Here is a 20,299-nt window from a genome sequence, read left to right on the forward strand (position 1 = left end):
CAGATCATTATGCATGCCAGATATTACCCTCCTGTGTAACTGGTTTGCACATTCCAGACTCCGGCTTTTTATTTGTGAACGTCCCTTATAATTCATTAACAATTTCCTCCTGAATATTAGAAGGGGGGAACTATTCGTTCCATCCTTCACCTACAAAAATTTTTACCAAATTTATTCATTTAGTTTTACAAGTCGCACAATGTCATTCAGTTCTCTGTCTTCCATTTTTAGTTGATACCCTATGAGGGTTATGTCTATCAGGTAAATTTTTACTCTTCAAATAGTAGATATGTTACACTTACATAGATTAAAAATTAATAAATTTTAAATTTTTGTTCCTTTCTATCATCATCAGTTGATTCTAAAATCAGTTCTCCAAACATGAGTTATTTGCCTTAAACAGGTACAGTTTTAACAGACTGTTTTCGAGATATAAATATTTTATTTTTCATTTTTATTTCAAGTGATGGACTATTGAATTATGTTGGATATAAATTTGTAATTCGTTGACATTAAATCTTTTTGTCTCTATTTTAGAATCAGTGGATACCAGGTGACCATTTACAATGGCTCCAAATAAAATGGTTCTCTTGATTTTTACATCATACTCAAATGTGTGAGTTAATATTTCATCACCCCTAACAGATTGAAATTTCTGTTTATGTTTATCACACATTCTTGTTTGAGGATCAATATACTGATTTAGGTATGGTGTTAAACATGTCTTCGAGAAATAATCAGTAAAAGCTTTTTCTATTTCCTTTTTTGTAAAGTAATTTGTTTTATCATTATGAAGTTGATGAAAGTTTTCATTAAGTATGTATGAGTTACATAATCATGAAAGTGTGTCAGAATACTTGTATATTTAGGTTTTGTAACCTGTTATTTTTTTAAATATTGTTTGTTAACTGCATCATAACTACTTATGGATATTTTTTTTGAAATTATTTGATTATTTTTTTCTAATTTTGAATCTATTATCTTATCTATATTTGTATCTGATTGAAAATTTTGTAATCTATCTTTTATTTTATTTAAGTCTCTGTTTTCTATTTTTCCATTATTTTCAATTTATGTCTTATTGATAAAAATGTCAATTTATTAAATTCAAAACAGCATAAAATTTATAATTATCAAATGATGGTTTTAACATAAATAAACATGAATAACCACAAATTATTTCATGAAAACTCTGTATTCGTTCTTGATTGTAGTACAGCTCACTTGAACTAATTCTTTAGGAATATTTTCTCCAAATGAATGAAACGCAATTTTTTTAATCTTTATTCCTTAATGACAGATTCAGTGTGTACCATTTTATCAGATGTAGCTGAATTAACTATTCCAGAATCATATTCTGTAGGATATCAGCGCCAGCTGAAGTAGTCTTCAGACTGTGTCCGCTTTCAATTAATTCATCAATCATGAATACACCTCACAAGTATTTTATTTTTAACTGCTTAGCTAGTTTCTCAGTGGCAAAGTTACATAATGTGTTAGGATACATGGGGCTTTATTTTAAAATTTTTTTAGTCCACTTCCTTTCTTCTCCATTGCTAAATTATATCATTCTTGTTCTTCTAATTCTTTATCAGCTTATTTCTTGTTTATTACTGCATTTCCAATAGCTGCAGATACACTGGATAGTGAACCAGTAGTTGCTAAGTATAGTAATGTGATCAATAGTAATTGAAGAAATACATCTTCATGTTTTTTTAGTCCTGGAACTTCCTTTTTTTGTTAGGTATTCAATAATCTTGTCTTGCAACAGGTGTACCTGATGTTACTAGCAAATTTCCATCTGTCTTCTTATCTCTCTTTCTATTTTGTGCATCAGTTAAAAAATTAGCGATGTTATGTAGTTGTTCAATATTTAGTTCAATTTTAATTGCTTTTGGTTTTGTTTTGCCATTAGGTAGCAAAGTATATCAATGCCAAAGTTATTCATTTGTGTAGATTAAAAAATTATAAGGATGAATACTTTTTAGACAGTGGAATTTTACCGGTATTGAAATTTTTATATTTCTATTCTGTATAACTCCATAAAAGTTTCCTTCATTAGCTTTTTCTTACTACAATATATTTTAATTCTCAGTTTATTTCTATTTATTTGATTTGCACATCATTCTGGATTTTGCATACATCTATGATAATAATCTCTTTTAACTTTAGGTTATTTACCTTAGTCTCTTTTTTCATGATTGTAAGAATATGCTAAAAGTACTTTCAATAAAACTGGCTCATCATAATTTTTTATTTCTTGCTGCTCTTGAATTAAAAATTCATTTCTTGATAAAATTAGAAGAGATTGTACAGCTTCAATTTTAAAATTTTCAATTCCTAAATTTCTCATATTAGCTGATACAGGTTTTTGATTTCCTTTTTTTAGCATTATCTCAACGACATGCAATTCTTATACATAACAGTGTTGTTTTACTTCCAATATGTATTTTATTGTCAATACTATTTGTAACCTTGTATACTGTGCCATGTGTTACATTCATATAAATGCTACAATATTTTTATAGAAGAAAATATTAATTTTATAATCCTCATCCATTTTCATCAACTTACTGCCTATACATAATTTTCGCTTTCCACATATAATACTGGCTTCTGTGGCAGAAGCAAGTCTTTCATCTAATTTTGCATCCTTGCTCAGTAATCTTTCTTTTGTTGCCTTTTGAAGTTAATTACCTGCTTCACATCTTATTTCTAAATCTTTATTACCTCTGAATGCAATGTCATGTTGTTCATAAGCTTCGTGAAGTGGATTTTCACCTTGAACTTGTACAGCAAGTTGTTTATCCAGTGGATTACTCAGACCATAGTACAGTACGTAGGAAATGTTAAATCGATATTATGCTTTCCAATTTCATTAATCATCCAGTTTACTAAGCCTCTTCCAAATTTTTCACTTACCCAAAATGTATGTGTTAACATATTCAAAAACCTAATCAAATATTGAATTCGTTTTGCATTGTTGATCATAAAATCACTAAATTTATTAGTTAACATCTGTGCTATGACACTTTTCCATTATGATAATGTTTATTTACAGCTAATTCTTCTCCATGAGTTAAAGCTAATGTATCGATTAAATCTGTAACATCATTCACATAAGCATATTCAACTGGTTTCTCTGTATATTTTTTAATTGAACCTTCACATAGTCATGGTCTGGGACCTGGTTGAGCTTGCACTACTTCAGCTGGAAATGTACACGGAAAAATGGGGACACTTCCACAATTCAATAAAACTAGAAGTGATGAAGGAAAGAAATTACATTCATAGTAGTTGAAATCTTACAACTTTGCCATTTACAAAACATGGATAGCATTTATCATTTTTTTTTAAATTACATCCTTTAGATGGCATTCTACTGTACGAATACATTCGTGAAATCTGGCATTGAGATTCCTTATTGACCGGTGCAACATCTCAGCTGGGATACTGTGAATTGCATTTTGAATTTTCTGTTTTAAGTCATCCAGGGTTCTTTGTCGAGTTACAAGTGTAGACTTTGCTCTTGAGGTAGCCCCACAAGAAAAAATCACCAATGGATAAATCTGATGGTCTAGGGGGCCAAGGAATGTTACCGAATCTTGAGATCACACAGTTGCCAAACAATTCTCGCATATACGCCATTGGTTGCCCTGCAGTGTGTGATGTCACTCCATCCTGTTGAAACCAGACCTCTTGAACGTTTGGAATGTTGTTCAGTGCAGGTGTAACAAAAGTACATAACATCTCCACATAACGATCGGCACTGACAGTTATTGTGTTTCCTTGTTCATTTGCGAAAAAATACGATCTGAGAAACCCATGCGCTCATGAACGTCATTAGGATTTGTGTTTGCCCAGTAACGGTAGTTCTGTTTATTCACATAACTTGTGAGATGAAAATGTGTCTCATCTGACACCCAGATCTTCTTTAGAAATTCATCATAATTGTTTATTTTTGTTATAATTTGTTGACAGAATCATAATCATAACCAGTAATCGTTGTCCTTCAATTGTTGCACGATCTGTAGTTTCTATGGATGAAATTTTAAATCAAGGTGAAGAATTCTGTGAACACTCTCCCAGGACATTCCAACCACTGCTGCTTGCTTAGGAATTGAACACCATGGGCTCCGTAAGACAGACTCAGGTACAACATTAATGTTCACTGGAGAATGCACACTTCTTGGTCGTCCTGCTGATTTCTTCTTGAGGGCAGACTCAGTCTCTTGAAAGTTATTAATCTAACATTTTATCGCATGTTTTGACGTAATGGCATCATGAGTTCCTAAATTATAAAAATGTCGAAACTCCCTCTGTGCTACTACCGCACTATCGTTCTTTGTATAAAACATTTTTATGGCTAATGCATGCTGTTGTCCATTCCACTGGTCCATGATTACTGAAATGGCGGACTCTTTGCTTGCTAACTGTCATGAACCAGCAGTTCTACCACCTGCCCATGGCTGCCACTACTCATTTAAACATTTCCATTATTCTGTGTCACCATGTATGATCTGCAGAATCTGAGTCTGATGGTATTTAATATTATTTTGGAAAATAGACATGAACAATTTCTTTTATCAGTTTACTGGATTTTGTACCTTACCTTGATTTTTATTTGGATTAATTTCAGAATATAATGTTCCTAAACGATGCAGTATATCTGCATATTTTGTCAAATCAATATCAGTAAAATTTTTTCCTCATTTCATTCCTAATAATCTGTTTTTTTAGTAAAACGATTCACTGGTGTATCTGTGCCTTCATATTCTTTGCCACCAGTTTTTAATTTGTCGCCATTTAATTCAACCGGTAACGACTAACAAATTTAAATATATCAACAGGTTTTAATCTGAATACTGTATCTTCAATATTCTTGATGAATTCCAATATTCTTTCTCTCGTATTCATTTCTTTAATATTATCCTGAACTTTATCTTTTAACTTTTTTCTACTTTTAGTCTCTTCTCGTATTTCCTTTTTCCTACTTTTAGCTTCTCCTTCATATTCGTATGTGGCGATGAAAAAACGACAGTGGGTGGAGGAACGCTCGACACTTCGACACTTGAGCAGATTGGTGAGAAGATGCAATAGAGGCGTGTTCTGGGTCGCCTCGTTGCGGTTCCACAGATAGACGAAGTATCATACGCCATGCGTGTGACAATTGGTGGAAGCAGAGGCAATGTGGTTGCGTAATGCTTCGTTCTGGGTGCGGAGTTCGTCGATTTTTGTGCGCCCGTACGACAAATCAGAGAGCCGAGTAGTAATGTGCTCAAGCAGAGATGCACATGTGGAAAACGTAGTGAAGGAGGTGGAGACCGAAGTCGTGCTGAAATCGTTTGAGCAAAGAACAGTAGAACCAGATGTGTGGCGGAGCGCAGTGGCCTGCAGGTCTGGTGAAAATTCGTAGTGGTGTAGAAACTCCAACCCTATCACAGGTTCATCCACGTCTGCAACGTGGAAAGTGCAAGCGAAGGTGTGGACTGGCGATAGTCAAAGCGACATCTTGACTGAGCCAAGGAGCGCAATAGGAGAATGATTTGCAGTGATCAAAGAGAGGTTAGCAGGTGAACGTATGTTGCCTGCGTGCTTGGCCGGGATAACACTGACATCAGCGCCAGTGTCGACGAGAAAGCGAGTGCCTGTTGACAAGTCAGTGCCGTAGAGGAGTCGCACATCTGAAGGGAGTGGTGCGGCATTAGACGGTAGGCGTTGTGAAGAAATGTGATGGGACTTGGCGCCTAAACGTGCCTGCTGGAATCGTTTGGGTAGACGCAATGCGTGCGACAGTTGCGTGTGGCGTCCCTGTAAGTAGTATGGTACCAGCACAGCGGGTAGGCTGGGAGGTGAGCAGTGTGGAGAGGGAGGGCGCCGCAGCTGGCTGCGTCGGGGCTGGGAGCCGCTCGGACTGCTGCTCGGGCGAGATTGGCTGCTGTCAGTAGGTTGCAGGCAGTACGTCCTATAGGCTGCTAGGTGGCAGCTCCTGACTGTCAGCTGAGGCGAGCACGTTGGCCGCTGCCGGGAGGGAGTCCGTTTGGCGGCTACCAGGTTTAATTTTTTAAGACTAAAGATGCAGTAAAGTAGTACCTAACAGACTTACAAGGGATTCCTTGCTAGTGTATGTTTAAAGGTGAGTGTTGCAAGTATTAAAGTGACCTCATGATACGTGACGTCATTACTCAGAACTGGCAGATAGTAGAATAAGGGAACAGAATCTCAAGTATTGGATCCTTGCTTGCAGCAAGTCTTGCAAATTATTGACTATCAAGACCCTTGTGATAGTGCCATAGATAGTTTTCATTCTGTAAACATTTGCGCTGTAGCGCCTAGCAATAGCATTGTGCGGTCTTCTAAACAGGCGGCTTCCAAAGCCCATTCGGACTTCAGCATGACCGGCCACGTGAACAGCCTGGCTGGCAAGGTATCTGAGCGAAGTCTCGACTGAGCTGCTTCTGACCGCATAAGCGTCACTTGCGCCCGTCAAGACGCTTCTTTTTTTGCATGTGGTAAGAACGGAAATGTTCAAGCGGTATGCCTACAGAAAAAGAAGGCTCCCTCGCCTAATGTACACGCACAGATATCAAACCTCGGTGTACCTGTTGTTTATTCTGAACCGCACAGAGATTCTAGTGTGAAACACAAATGTGGTAGTTTGCAATTAAAAAATGAGTAGCCTCGTCTTCGGTGCAACGTCAATATAACAAACTTTTTGTGGATCTTGTGAAAGTTAGCCAAACTATTCATTTGATTTGGAACGGGTGCCTCCCTTTCTTTGCTCAATCGCAATTACCTATGATCTTCTAGGCAAGCCCAATCTACAGAAACCACACACTATGCTTACAGCATGTAACGGAAAAGACATTCCAGTGCTAGGTTCTTGCCGCCTCCCTCCCATATAGGGGAAGGCGGTGCAAGACGGGGAGGTGGGGTAAGATGGGGAAGGGCTATAAGCTACAGTTAGAGTGCTGCCATCTGTGGATAGCTACGCCAACATTATCAATACACAGGTCCCAGTGTGTTGACATTGCTGAACCTTAGTTTCGCGGCGGTTTCTGTGAGCTTTGCAAGGTATGTACAATTGTTATACTGATTTGCAATGTTTTACAGCTTTCGAGGTCCTAAAACATGTGTTTCGTGAACATTTGTCCAGACTGTATATATAGCACTGAATAGTACGTGTTATTAACAGTAAACTGCTGTGTCAGTAGTCAATGTTCACTAAATAGTGTTCAGGTAGGCGTAACATAACCTGACAGCATGGTAGGGGGCAAGACGGGGTGGGGCAACATGGGGAGCTTCCCGTACATTATACATTGAATACAATAAAGGATGACAGCCAAAAACAGTTTTATCGTGAAGAATTTCAACAGTTGCTGTTCCAGCCATGTTTAAAATCTTGAAATACATTGAATACAATTGTAAATAAAATGGTATTCGTTATTCCAACGTTTCCTAATTAATTACAAAGTATGCCTTAGGCTATATGCTGAATAAAAATACACAAAACGTGCAAAGTCAGTATTCTTGCTATGCTTTAACGACTGACTATTGGAAATTTGGTATTTACTATATAATATAGATAACTAGGAATGATCTGACTCAATATTACGTTCCACGTGTTTTATTTCAGATGGTTAGCAAGTATCGGCGACAAAGGTCTAGGCCAGATTGGCCATTGGAGTCAATGGAAGGCGCTGTAAATGCTGTTATAGAAGGTCATATGGGTTCTTTCAAGGCTGTTATACAGTTCAACGTGCCACAGACAACGATTGAACGACATATGGCAAAGAAACGTGCTAATCCTGGCTATACAGTTGTGAAAAGGTTAGGACCAATCACTAGTGTGTTTACCCCAGAACAAGAGGCAGAACTTAAAGACTTCTTAACACAGATGGAAGGACAGTATTTTGGCTTAACACTTAAAGAACTTTGTGAAATTGCTTTTGAGCTAGCTGAACGAAACAACATCAAACATCCATTTAATGCTGCAGCCAAATGTGCTGGAAGAGATTGGTTAAATGAGTTTCTTGCATGAAATCCTACCTTAACAATACGAAAACCAGAGGCCACATCAATCGCACGAGCAATGGGGTTTAATCGAGTTACTGTAGATCGGTTTTTCGATCTGTTAGAAAGTCAATTAGACACATTCAAGTTTACGGGAGACAGAATTTTCATTTGCGATAAGACTGGTTTAACAGTCATTCCAAAAGGTCACACACAAAGGTGGTTGCTTTGAAAGGGCGCAGATAGGTGGGAGCAGTTACTTCAGCAGAAAGAGGCCAGACTATGACTGCAGAAATCTGTGCTTCAGCGTCGGGATGCTACGTACCACCTATGTTAATTTATCTTCGAAAACGAATGCGACAAGCGTTTCAGACTGGCCTGCCCCCTGGTGCCTGGGCAGAAGTCCAAGAAACTGATTGGATGACGAAAGAACTATTTTTGACTTTGTTTAAGAAATTTATTGCATTTACTGGACCGTCAAAGGAAAGACCAATACTCCTGATATTGGACGGCCACAAAACGCACACCAAGAACTTAGAACTGATATATGTTGTAAGTAGGCTGTTTATGTTTTCTCTATGTAAGTAGGCTGTTTATGTTTTCTCTATGTAAGTAGGCTGTTTATGTTTTCTCTATGTAAGTAGGCTGTTTATGTTTTCTTATTGGCAACGTTACGTAGCGCTCAATATGAAAATCACTGGCTGTGCTGTGTGCAGTCTGTGGCTAGTTTGCATTGTTGTCTGCCATTGTAGTGTTGGGCAGCGGCAGCTGGATGTGAACAGCACGTAGCGTTGCGCAGTTGGAGGTGAGCCGCCAGCAGTGGTGGATGTGGGGAGAGAGATGGCGGATTTTTGAAATTTGTCATGAACTGCTATATTTATATATGATGATATCAAGGTAAATACAGTGTTTGTTCTCTATTAATATCTTTCATTTGCTAACTATCCCTATCAGTAGTTAGTGCCTTCCATAGTTTGAATCTTTTATTTAGCTGGCAGTAGTGGCGCTCGCTGTATTGCAGTAGCTTGAGCAGCGAAGATTTTTGTGAGGTAAGTGATTTGTGAAAGGTATAGTTTAATGTTAGTCAGGGCCATTCTTTTGTAGGGAATTTTGAAAGTCAGATTGCGTTGCGCTAACAAAATATTGTGTGTTAGTTTAAGCACAGTCACTTGTATAAGTGTTCAAAGGGGACGTTTCATATGTCGACCCTTAGCCTAGGATACCTCACTGGAATCTTCTGATTTTTTCTTGTAGTTTGTGTATTTAGTGTAGCTTTTGTTTATTGCTAGCGCGTAATTGTAGAGAGAATCTCCTTTGTAGTTGTAGCCTTTCATTGTTGTACAGAAAACAGTTGTGGCATGCATATAGATTTGCACCAAGTATTTCGCAGCTACGCTTGCAATTAACTAGATATTATTTTCAGTGCTATGTTAATGTGTTCTCCTATTTTTGCACTTCAAATTGTGCTTTTCTGTGTTATCGTGTGAAATATTGTGACAATTATGGCGTGTGAAAAACGTAACACTAGGCTCCAAACTAAACTGAGAAATAATAGTGACGACGAGCGTAGCTTATCAGCGCCGCAGAGTAATGAATTAACTGATGTTCAAAGTAGTAATTTGGTAACTGTGCACAGGGAAATGGAGCGGGCGTCAAACAATGGCGTGGACAGTGAAACAATTAGTGAAGAGGGAAGCATTATCGATCGATCGGTCGGCAATAGCTCGCCTCAGGAAGCCGAAATGACAGGACACGATCTCGCAAATACTGTAGATTCAGGTTTTGGATCCTCACCGTTTTCTCAAAAAAGTCAAGACACATTTTCTGCTTGTCAAAATGTGAATGTTTCCGGTGTAAATTCACTGCCGAAAAGCACTGAGGAACATGTTTCAGACACCCATGCATTGTTATTACAATTAATACAACAAATGGGACAAACACAGCAAAAGCTTCAAAAGTTAGACACAGTGGAACAAAATCTTAAAAAGTTAGACACAATTTAACAACACCAGAGACAAACACAGCAACAGTTAGACACAATGGAACAACACCAGAGACAAACACAGCAACAGTTAGACACAATGGAACAAAATCTTCAAAAGTTAGACACCACACTTGAACAAACACGTGAAGATTTAACTACTGAGTTACATAACATTGAATCGAAATGTCAAAAGGTCTGTAATGACGTAAAAACACAAATTTGTGAGCATTTTCAACCTATTTTTTCGCGGCATGAAAATGCATTACAGAATCACGAAGCAGCCATAAAAGAACTGCAAGCCATTGTTCATGAAAATCATGAGACCTTGTGGGCTAAAATTGACTCAGTTGCATCTACCGTTTCGGTTACACAACTTGCAATAACTCAGGAAAACTTAAAGGACACAGTAGATTCGATTTCAATACAAATGGACACTCTGAAACTTGGTTCAGAAAAACACACTGAGGAAATGTGTTCACTATCGGAGAAAGTAGCCGAACTTTCGGATCAGGTTACTAACTTATCTACAAAGGTAGATGATGATCTGAATGACACAAGACCTGTAGCCTTCACTGACACAGAAGAGTATGAACAAATTAGAAAATTCAAACAGAATCAAAATCAAATCAATACACAGTACAAAAGAGAAATCCGGGAAGTACAAGATCAGCTGACACAGGTAATACAAGAATTACGTATTTCAGAGGATACTCGCGCCCCAATACGGGAAGAGGGACACAGAAATACGGAACAGCCACAAAATAATAACACAGGGCATTTCGGAAGTTATGAAAGAAATTGGCAATGTGCACCGAATTTTGAGATGGAACGGCCGACACGACCTAACAATGACCGATATGCGACTCGCCGACATGATGATTTTGACTATAAGCTGTTCATTACTACACGTAAATTCAAAACATTTAAGAATTCTGGCAACGACATTCATCCACAAGCATGGCTCCATCAATTCTCGCATTGTTTTCCTCCCAACTGGTCGTTAGAACACAGATTAGAATTTATGTGTGGCTACTTGGAGAATGAACCAGCTGTAAGAATGCGATCGGTAATTCACGATTGCCACAGTGAAGGAGAGTTTTACCATGCCTTCCTCTCAGCATATTGGTCTCAAGCCACACAAGACCGAGTAAAACATAGCATCATAATGATGAAACGTTTCGAACAATCTGAATTTGCCAGTCTTATGAAATATTTTGAAGACATGTTGCATAAGAATCAGTATCTTTCAAACCCGTACAGCCCCTCAGAACTCATCCGCATTTGCTTAATCAAACTGCCTGAACATTTACGACATATTATTTTGGCAGGACGTTGCAAAGACGACATTGAAGCATTTCAGGGACTCTTACAAGAATTAGAAATTGACACTGACAATCGCGGAACGCGAAACCAGGAACACAACAATTACAGGTCACATCCGTCGCAATTCCGCGATGAAAGAAGTAATAACTTGACACGACAAGTCTATTCTCACAACACAAATCGTGACCAAAACAGACACCACCCGTATGACAACCGTTGGCAGAGTAGTAATAACTGCAGGGAAAGATCACTTCTCCGTGGTAATGACTATCACAGAGACAATCAGAGAAACAGACAATATGGGAACCAAAATAAATACTATCAAGGGAGACAGAATAACTTTAGACGCAACGGACCAGCGCGCAGTTACGATTCAGGGAGAAATTCTCCACCATGTGACCGACAAGAAAAAAACTATGGAATCTACCGACATGACGACAGACGATATGATCGTAACGACAGACCTGAATTGCATCAGAACTGGCGGGATTCAAACAGAACAGGGCCCTCTCGTCACGGTGAATTTGTAGAAGTTAGGTCTCCAAATCCCAATAACGACGCGCGCCAACAAAGAGACAATAGGCAATGACTCACACCGCTGGCAGCAACAAAACGTACTTATGAAACTAACGACGCAGCTGCCGTAGCTAGTAATTACATAAAAATGGAAGACATTAGGGACATCTTACTCCAAGAACACGACGTAAAACATAACAACATTGCATATCCTGTGATTCACATTACAGTAAATGACATAAAATTTACGGCAGTACTTGACTCTGGCAGTCCCATTTCAGTAATCAGTGAAACAGCCTTTAGCAAATGCAACAAATCGAACGATTGCCCCACACTTCCGTTACATAAGATTAAATTGCAAGGTGCAATCTTTGGAAAAAGTGTAGATGTACGCCAACAAACCAACTTAGAATTCTTTTGTCAAAGCCACAGCTTCTCTATGAACTTTCTTATTGTTCCATTATTGTCGACGGAAATTATACTGGGAGTAGACTTTTTAAATGAATACAAAGCAATCTTAAGCTTTCACGATGCTGAAATAAGTTTAGAAAAAGAAGGTAAGTCAGTAGCTTTGAAATTTGAAGATTGGCTCTCAAACCATGACGAGGAAATTAATCGGCTTTACCTTCTGTTAGACAACAGTTCGGAATTTTCGACGGAACTTGACACTAACAATCACTCTGCAAGTACTGGCAGGGGTGATATCGACAGCGCATTTGATACTAATGAGTTAATTCAGAATAAAATTCAAACAATTGAGAATTGTAATGACACTGATAGGCAGGACCTTTTTGAGATTTTACAAGAACATTCCACAGTTTTTACTCATAAAACAGGAACAATCAAGGGATTTCAATACCAATTTCGTGTTCGTGAGCATACTAAATTTTGTGTTAGACCATATGTAATTCCAGCACATTATAGGGACCGTGTTAGAACAGAAATACAATCTATGCTTGACGAGGGCATTATTGAGCCTGCAGTAAGCTCATACAACAATCCATTACATGTTGTTGAGAAGAAAAATGGATCGATCAGGCTTGTCTTAGATTCGAGACAAATCAATACGATCATTATTCCTGAAACAGACAGGCCGCAAACGTTGGAAGAACTTCTTCAAAATTTTAATGGTGTAAAAGTGTTGTCTTCCATTGATCTCAGATCCAGCTTTTATCAGATCGAACTTCATCCAGAATGTAGAAAATACACAGCTTTCCTTTGTTTCGGCGTTTGTTATCAGTTTCGGAAACTTCCCTTTGGTTTGAACATTTCTTCAGCAGCATTCATTCGCGGGCTAAATTCCATATTACCTGAGTTCTTAAAACGTCACATCACCTTATATGTGGACGATATTCTAATAGCAGAAGCTTCATGGGAACTACATAATCGCGTCCTCAACAGTTTGTTACGTATTTTTGCAGAATCTGGAATTACAGTTAACTTGGAAAAGTCTGAATTCGGTAGGACAAAGGTGAAGTTTTTGGGACATATTATTTCTTCTGAAGGCATTCAGCCGGATCCTGAAAAGTTAGAAGCAATCAGAGCCATTCCAGTTCCATCCACAAAAAGACAAGTCCGCAGTTTTCCAGGTCTCGTAAATTTTTACCGTCGTTTTCTGAATATGCAAATTCTTGTTACACCAAAACTTTGTTCTCTCACTGGAAAAATACTATTTGGAACTGGGACGAACAAGCACAATTGGAATTCAATTCTTTGAAAGAAGCGTTACTTCACGCGCCAATCTTAGCTCATCCAGATCTGTCACAAGATTTCTGCCTTAGCACGGATTCTTCTAAAGTCGGTCTTGGTGCCCATTTATTTCAAGAAGCCATAGAAAATGACACTACCGTTCAGAAAACCATTGCTTTTGCTAGCCGAGTGCTAACAAAATCCGAAAAAAATTATTCCGTTACTGAATTAGAAGCTTTAGCTATCGTTTGGGCATTTAACAAATTCCGTTTCTTTCTTTCTGGTAAGCACGTAAAAGTATACAGTGATCATCGTGCATTACAATTTCTTATGTCTTCAAAATTAAATCATGACAGGTTAAAACGTTGGGCATTGTTTCTGCAAGAATTCCGCTTCACAATAGTCTATACATTCCCGGCAAGGAGAACATTGTTGCGGACGCACTGTCTCGCGCACTGGCTGGGCTTGAGAAAAGTACCACAGAAGGCAACCTCGAGAAAAATTTCAGTATTCTTTACATTCAGAAAGTCGCCTTTGAAAACTTCATCACCACATCTTTAAAGGACATTGCTCATGAACAAGATAAAGATCCGATTTGGAAAGACATCAAGAGCAAATGGCATGAAAAGACACACACACAGATTCGGCATTATTATCTGGTTAGAAACAACATACTGTTCAAACGCTGCACTGTTGATGACAAGCTATGGGTACTTTGCATTCCTGACGATTTTGTTAATAAGCTCATTTGGTACATTCATTTCAGCTAAGCACATTTTGGTCCACGAAAATGTTATCATATTCTTCGAACGACTTGTTATTTTAACAATATGTAAAAAAGAATTCGAAGAGTCTTGTCTATTTGTAAACTTTGTCAAAAGGCGAAACCATCTACTGTCTCACATCGTGCTCCGTTGTTTCCTATTATTCCTTCTAAATTAAAAGAATTTGCTGCTGTTGATCTCTTGGGACCGCTTGTCAGAACATCCAATGGATTTTCGTACGTTCTAGTCGCTGTTGAACTTACTTCAAAATTTGTTTCTTTCACTCCGTTACGTAAAGCCACTGGACGATCTGTATCCAACGCCTTTGTTAAAAATTTCTTACGTGAAGTTGGCCACGTTGCTAAAGTCATTTCAGATAACGGACCGCAATTTAGATCTGCTGTTTGGTCACGCACGCTTCGGAATCATAAAATCAAACCTGTTTTTATTTCATTGTACTCACCACATTGCAACCCGTCTGAACGGATTATGAAAGAAATCAATAAGCTTTGCAGACTTTATTGTCACAGAAAGCATCAGCATTGGGACAGATATCTACAATTATTTCAAAATGTGGTGAATGAAATGCCTCATGATTCCACTGCTTTACCACCTACTCTTGTACTGAAGAATGAAGAACCACCGAACAGAACCAGAGAGCTTGTACCTTTCCCGAATACACGTAAACTTCGACACAAAGACATAATTGATTTGGCTCTTAAAAATATAAAATCTGCAGCAGACAAAAGGAGAGAACTACACGGTAAAGCAAATGCAAAGAAATTATATATTGGTCAGAAAGTTCTCATTAAAGCTCATTCATTGTCACATAAGAAGAAACACTTGAGTCACAAATTCTTTCTAGTTTACAATGGACCTTACAGAATCCGACGTATACCACATGATAATTGCGTTGAAGTTGAAACTCTGCGTACTAGGAAGAGTAAAGGTTTACACCACATTTCACATGTAAAACCGTTTATTGAAAGATAATCTGCTTTTTAACTTTGTCATTGCCGTAAAACTTTTCACTTTACATTACTAGTATGCTTGTCAGACTTAGAATCTGTTAACATGTAACAATGTTTGAAGTGAAATATCCAGTCAAGAACCAAGAGAACTTATTTAAACAGAAATTACGAATGCATTGTTATAATGAACAGACGACACAGTGTTGTTAGTTGTACATTCTTGCTTGTTAGTTGCACGATTACGTAACGACTATCAGGCTTACATACTTAGGACACATACTGGTACTGCTAATGAGATTTTAATGCAACATTTTGGTTTACTTGAAAATACATTCTGGGTTTAAAGTACTTTCTGTGAGATACCAGAGGACACAGTGGTTAGTTTATGTGACAGCTACACGATGTTATCACGACGCTACTAATGAGTGACAATTTACAATGTTGCTTTTGCAGTGTATCTGTTTTATATCTGCACAGTTTTCTGAATTCTTCTAGGAAGAAAAACATGTTTTAGTAGTAACTTTTGTGGTATAGCAACAATGAGACAGCCTTTTTCGTGGCATAACAATACGTTACTGTACAGTACTTTCTTCATCACGCCAATAAGCATAATAACTACGATATCTATACGCAAAGCATTTCACTTTTGTTTATCATGTGGTAAGTACATTGACTTCTGCAGAACTTAGCTTTTGGAGGACGATAACTACGACACTTCCACAGAGATTATGTTGCGACAAGATGCACAGTTTAGCGCTACAGTACACGCATTTATACTTAAAACACCTATTTTTAAATATTTTTTTAATTACAAAGAAAGTTTTCCGTGATACATTTCATTCCATTGCTGTAATTTGTAACACCTGTGAGTATAATTACATTTATCCTCAGGGGGGTACACGCTCAGTTTGTGTACCATGTGTTTGGCAAGCACAAGGAGCCCTAGCTAATATCGTATTTGCTTATACAACTTTACACTTCGGTACCATATTTCTCTAACACACAATTACACAGCTATCTGATTATTTGACAGAGAAACAAACATTTTTTTTTACTATGTCAGTGACAGATGTTTACGCAATTACAGAGTTGGATAACTTCACACTTATGAAATTGTATTTTGTCTGTACTTTGTAAACTGTTCATATTTTTTTTTGACATGTTTACGCAATACACAGTTGGGTAACTTCACACTTATGAAACTGTATTTTGTCTGTACTTTGTAAACTGTTCATATTTTTTCGGAATCATTGTGATACTATGAGAGCTTTGAATGATGTATTTGGTAAGGGAGCATGATTTTAAAGTACGTTTGAGGTAGATGACACTATTGAAATGAGCAGAGAATTTTTTTTAGGTTTTGAAATTATTGCAGAAAGCTACGACGTTTTTGAGATTTGACTGAGGTGTTATGATGTTATTATTACGACGACGATGTGTATTATGCTGCTGAGGTATGTTTATGATTAATAGGCTGAGGCTATATGAGTTATTTGATTATGCTTCATATTTATAATGACGAAATATTGACGAGTGTCGATGGATACGTATATGTGTAATAAGGTAAGGAGTAATGAATAGTGGGTAGGGACTCTTGACTTGTGAAACAGGATGTTGGAAACCAAGAATCGTACTTTAAGAGTTATGAAATGTGTGTAAATGCCTGAATGTATCACAACGCCGGCGAAATTTTTTTTTGGACACTTATATTTATAGGATTTTGTTTCTACAGATTTGCAACGCTAATTCTTGACCTGTGAAATATTTTTATGTGAGACTGTCACTGTAGCGGAAACTGCTGTCGTAAATATTTCCGTAAGAAAGTTAAGTGACCACCTGCACGTAATGCGTCGCGGGCACCCACCTGGGCGACAGCTGCCCGGAAAAAAAAAAAAAAGCCATTAGCCTTTCAGCGGCACAGGTAGAAAAAGAAGGGGAGGCCATTGTCCGTGCTACTGACATTTCCTTGTTGAAAGCATACTGTGGAGCTCGTAATTTATGATATTTACTGAAATGCCTAATAAAATGACAAGAAATATTTTTACATCTGCACACCTGATTATGACAAGCGTCTTTCTACGAGAGTTGAGAGAATTTCTACTAACTTATGAAATGTCACATGACTATTGAATGATATTTTTATGCTTTGGTTTGCGTAATTGCTTATTTCATTTGATACCTGTTTTCCAGCTGTGTTACAGCATTAGTTTTATAAAATAAACTTAGATGCATTTGCTAATGTGAACACTTTCTGTCAACAGATCTATTAAATGATAATTTTGTAATCCACATTCTTTAAAAAAAAGGAGCACTTGGAAAGGAAAGAACAATAAGAAGGAACTAGTAACAGTAACACGTAATTTTCTTTTCAAGTACATGGTAATATTTCTTTTTACAATCAGTTGTTGTGGTGCACCGCTTTAATTACTTAGACATTAAGATGTGATTATACATTTCCCTTATCTGCATTGTTATCTTTAGTGTACTATTTTTTCTGCTTGAGCTATGTCGTTTCGATATAAGCTGCTGTTTGCCAGGCAAAGTGCTACTGAACTTTAATTTGTGTTACTCTGCTAAGCCAGATTTATTTTTTTTGTTTGCTGCACAGTGCCCTATATTAGTTGTAATATTGCAATTGCTTTGGCATTTGTATTTTTGTCATTGATGTTTATATTAATTGTTTTATGTGCTGCTGCATTGCCTCGTCCCTTAGTTTAGCATCTGAGCTCAGTAGATTTAAGTTAGCTTAAGAGGGGGTAGACTATATAAGAAACTAACTATTATAAATTTATAAGAAATAGGATACTGTACAGTGGAGAAAAACTATTATTGACAGAGGATGTGAACAAAATACAGAAAGCATGCTTAGATAGAATTTTTTTGGTGGAAACAAAGGATGAAATAAGAGGAAAGATATATGAAGTTTTGGGTTGGACTGCAGTACCACATGTTACACTGAAAACGAACCCTGTCCTTTCCTATTGGTGTTATCCCACTATGTGTTTGTGTACCCTTGTGTATTTGTTTTCTTCCTGTCTCTGTGTAGTTTCATAGAATTTTTTCTTCTTTTAATATTACGCTACATTCACTATGATGAGGAATACTGTTATCCCCGAATATAATTGGCATTAATAATATGTTATTTACTTTGTAAAGATGTTAGACATTATTAATTCCGTTCTGTTTAATGCTCATGTGTGAAGTTGATGTTTCAAAAGTTATTGTGATCTTTTATGTATGTACTCATGTCATAATTCCACTGATGTATATGTTAGTTCGATTCTTTTGTAAAACCTGTACTACAAATGTTATCTGTATTATTATGTTCTTTAATGATGTATTTTGTACCTTTGTTATTGTATTTTTATGTTACCAAATTGTAATTGTTACCAGTTCTTCAAATTAAGTAACATTTCACTGCACACGTTTCTGTTGGTCATAGTACATGGACAATATGTGAGAAGTAAGGACTGATAGTGTTTGCACATGTGTTAATAATTCAGCAAGGGACTGCATAACAGCATTGCTGGTTCTGAGGACAATTCCAGAAACTTTGTGAGTGCACAAGTGGTGGTTTATGGACTTGCTATATTGTCCGCAAGACTCTTCGATGGTGATTGTGCACCTGCACATTTGCAACAGATGGCTGCTGGTCGTCTCTACAAGGACTACAGTGGGTCTGCACCTCTGGTGGCCCACCAATACCATTATTTCTACAAGGACTACAGTGGGTCTACACCTTTGCTGACTCACCAGTACCATTATTTCTACAAGGACTGCAGTGGGTCTGCACCTCTGGTGGCCCACCAATACCGTAATCTCTACCAGGACTACAGTGGGTCTGCTCTGTGATGACCTACCAATACTCTTCAAAACGTCGAATGACTCTGCTGTGGGTTTGCTATGTTGTGGCCCATTACCTGTCAGCATGTCAAGAGTCAGCACTGTCTTTCTGATGGAAGGACACTACTTCTTGAAGACTGCATGGAAATCCACTACTTCTGTGTGCATTCTCTTTTACTGTTCAGACTTTGAAAAAAAAGAAAAACACTGTAATTTTACTGTGATGAATCAGGACTGTCTTTATGGACTGTGAGAAAATTTTAGCTTTTGACCAACATTGTATCAAGAAGTGTGTGCATTTGATATCTTTGTTATTGCAATTATGAAAAATTTTTTCAAATCTGTATTGGCCACTGCCCAACCCAATTTGTAAAATTTTGTGTGGGGAGCATGGGGGCTATGTAAGTAGGCTGTTTATGTTTTCTCTATGTAAGTAGGCTGTTTATGTTTTCTCTATGTAAGTAGGCTGTTTATGTTTTCTTATTGGCAACGTTACGTAGCGCTCAATATGAAAATCACTGGCTGTGCTGTGGGCAGTCTGTGGCTAGTTTGCATTGTTGTCTGCCATTGTAGTGTTGGGCAGCGGCAGCTGGATGTGAACAGCGCATAGCGTTGCGCAGTTGGAGGTGAGCCGCCAGCAGTGGTGGATGTGGGGAGAGAGATGGCGGATTTTTGAAATTTGTCATGAACTGCTATATTTATATATGATGATATCAAGGTAAATACATTGTTTGTTCTCTATTAATATCTTTCATTTGCTAACTATCCCTATCAGTAGTTAGTGCCTTCCATAGTTTGAATCTTTTATTTAGCTGGCAGTAGTGGCGCTCGCTGTATTGCAGTAGCTTGAGCAGCGAAGATTTTTGTGAGGTAAGTGATTTGTGAAAGGTATAGTTTAATGTTGGTCAGGGCCATTCTTTTGTAGGGAATTTTGAAAGTCAGATTGCGTTGCGCTAAGAAAATATTGTGTATCAGTTTAAGCACAGTCACTTGTATAAGTGTTCAAAGGGGACGTTTCAATGTGTCCCGCAAAAATGGGGTTGTCTTGCTGTGTTTCCCAACACACAGCTCACGCCGTTTTCAACCATTGGACGTGGCATTTATGAAACCTCTTGGTAAATTTTACGGAGATGAAGTAAGATCGTGGCTTCGCACCCATCCTGGAAAAGTTGTTACGATGCATTAGATCGCAAGTT

Source organism: Schistocerca americana, chromosome 4 (assembly GCF_021461395.2).
Source record: "Schistocerca americana isolate TAMUIC-IGC-003095 chromosome 4, iqSchAmer2.1, whole genome shotgun sequence".
Lineage (NCBI taxonomy): Eukaryota > Metazoa > Arthropoda > Insecta > Orthoptera > Acrididae > Schistocerca > Schistocerca americana.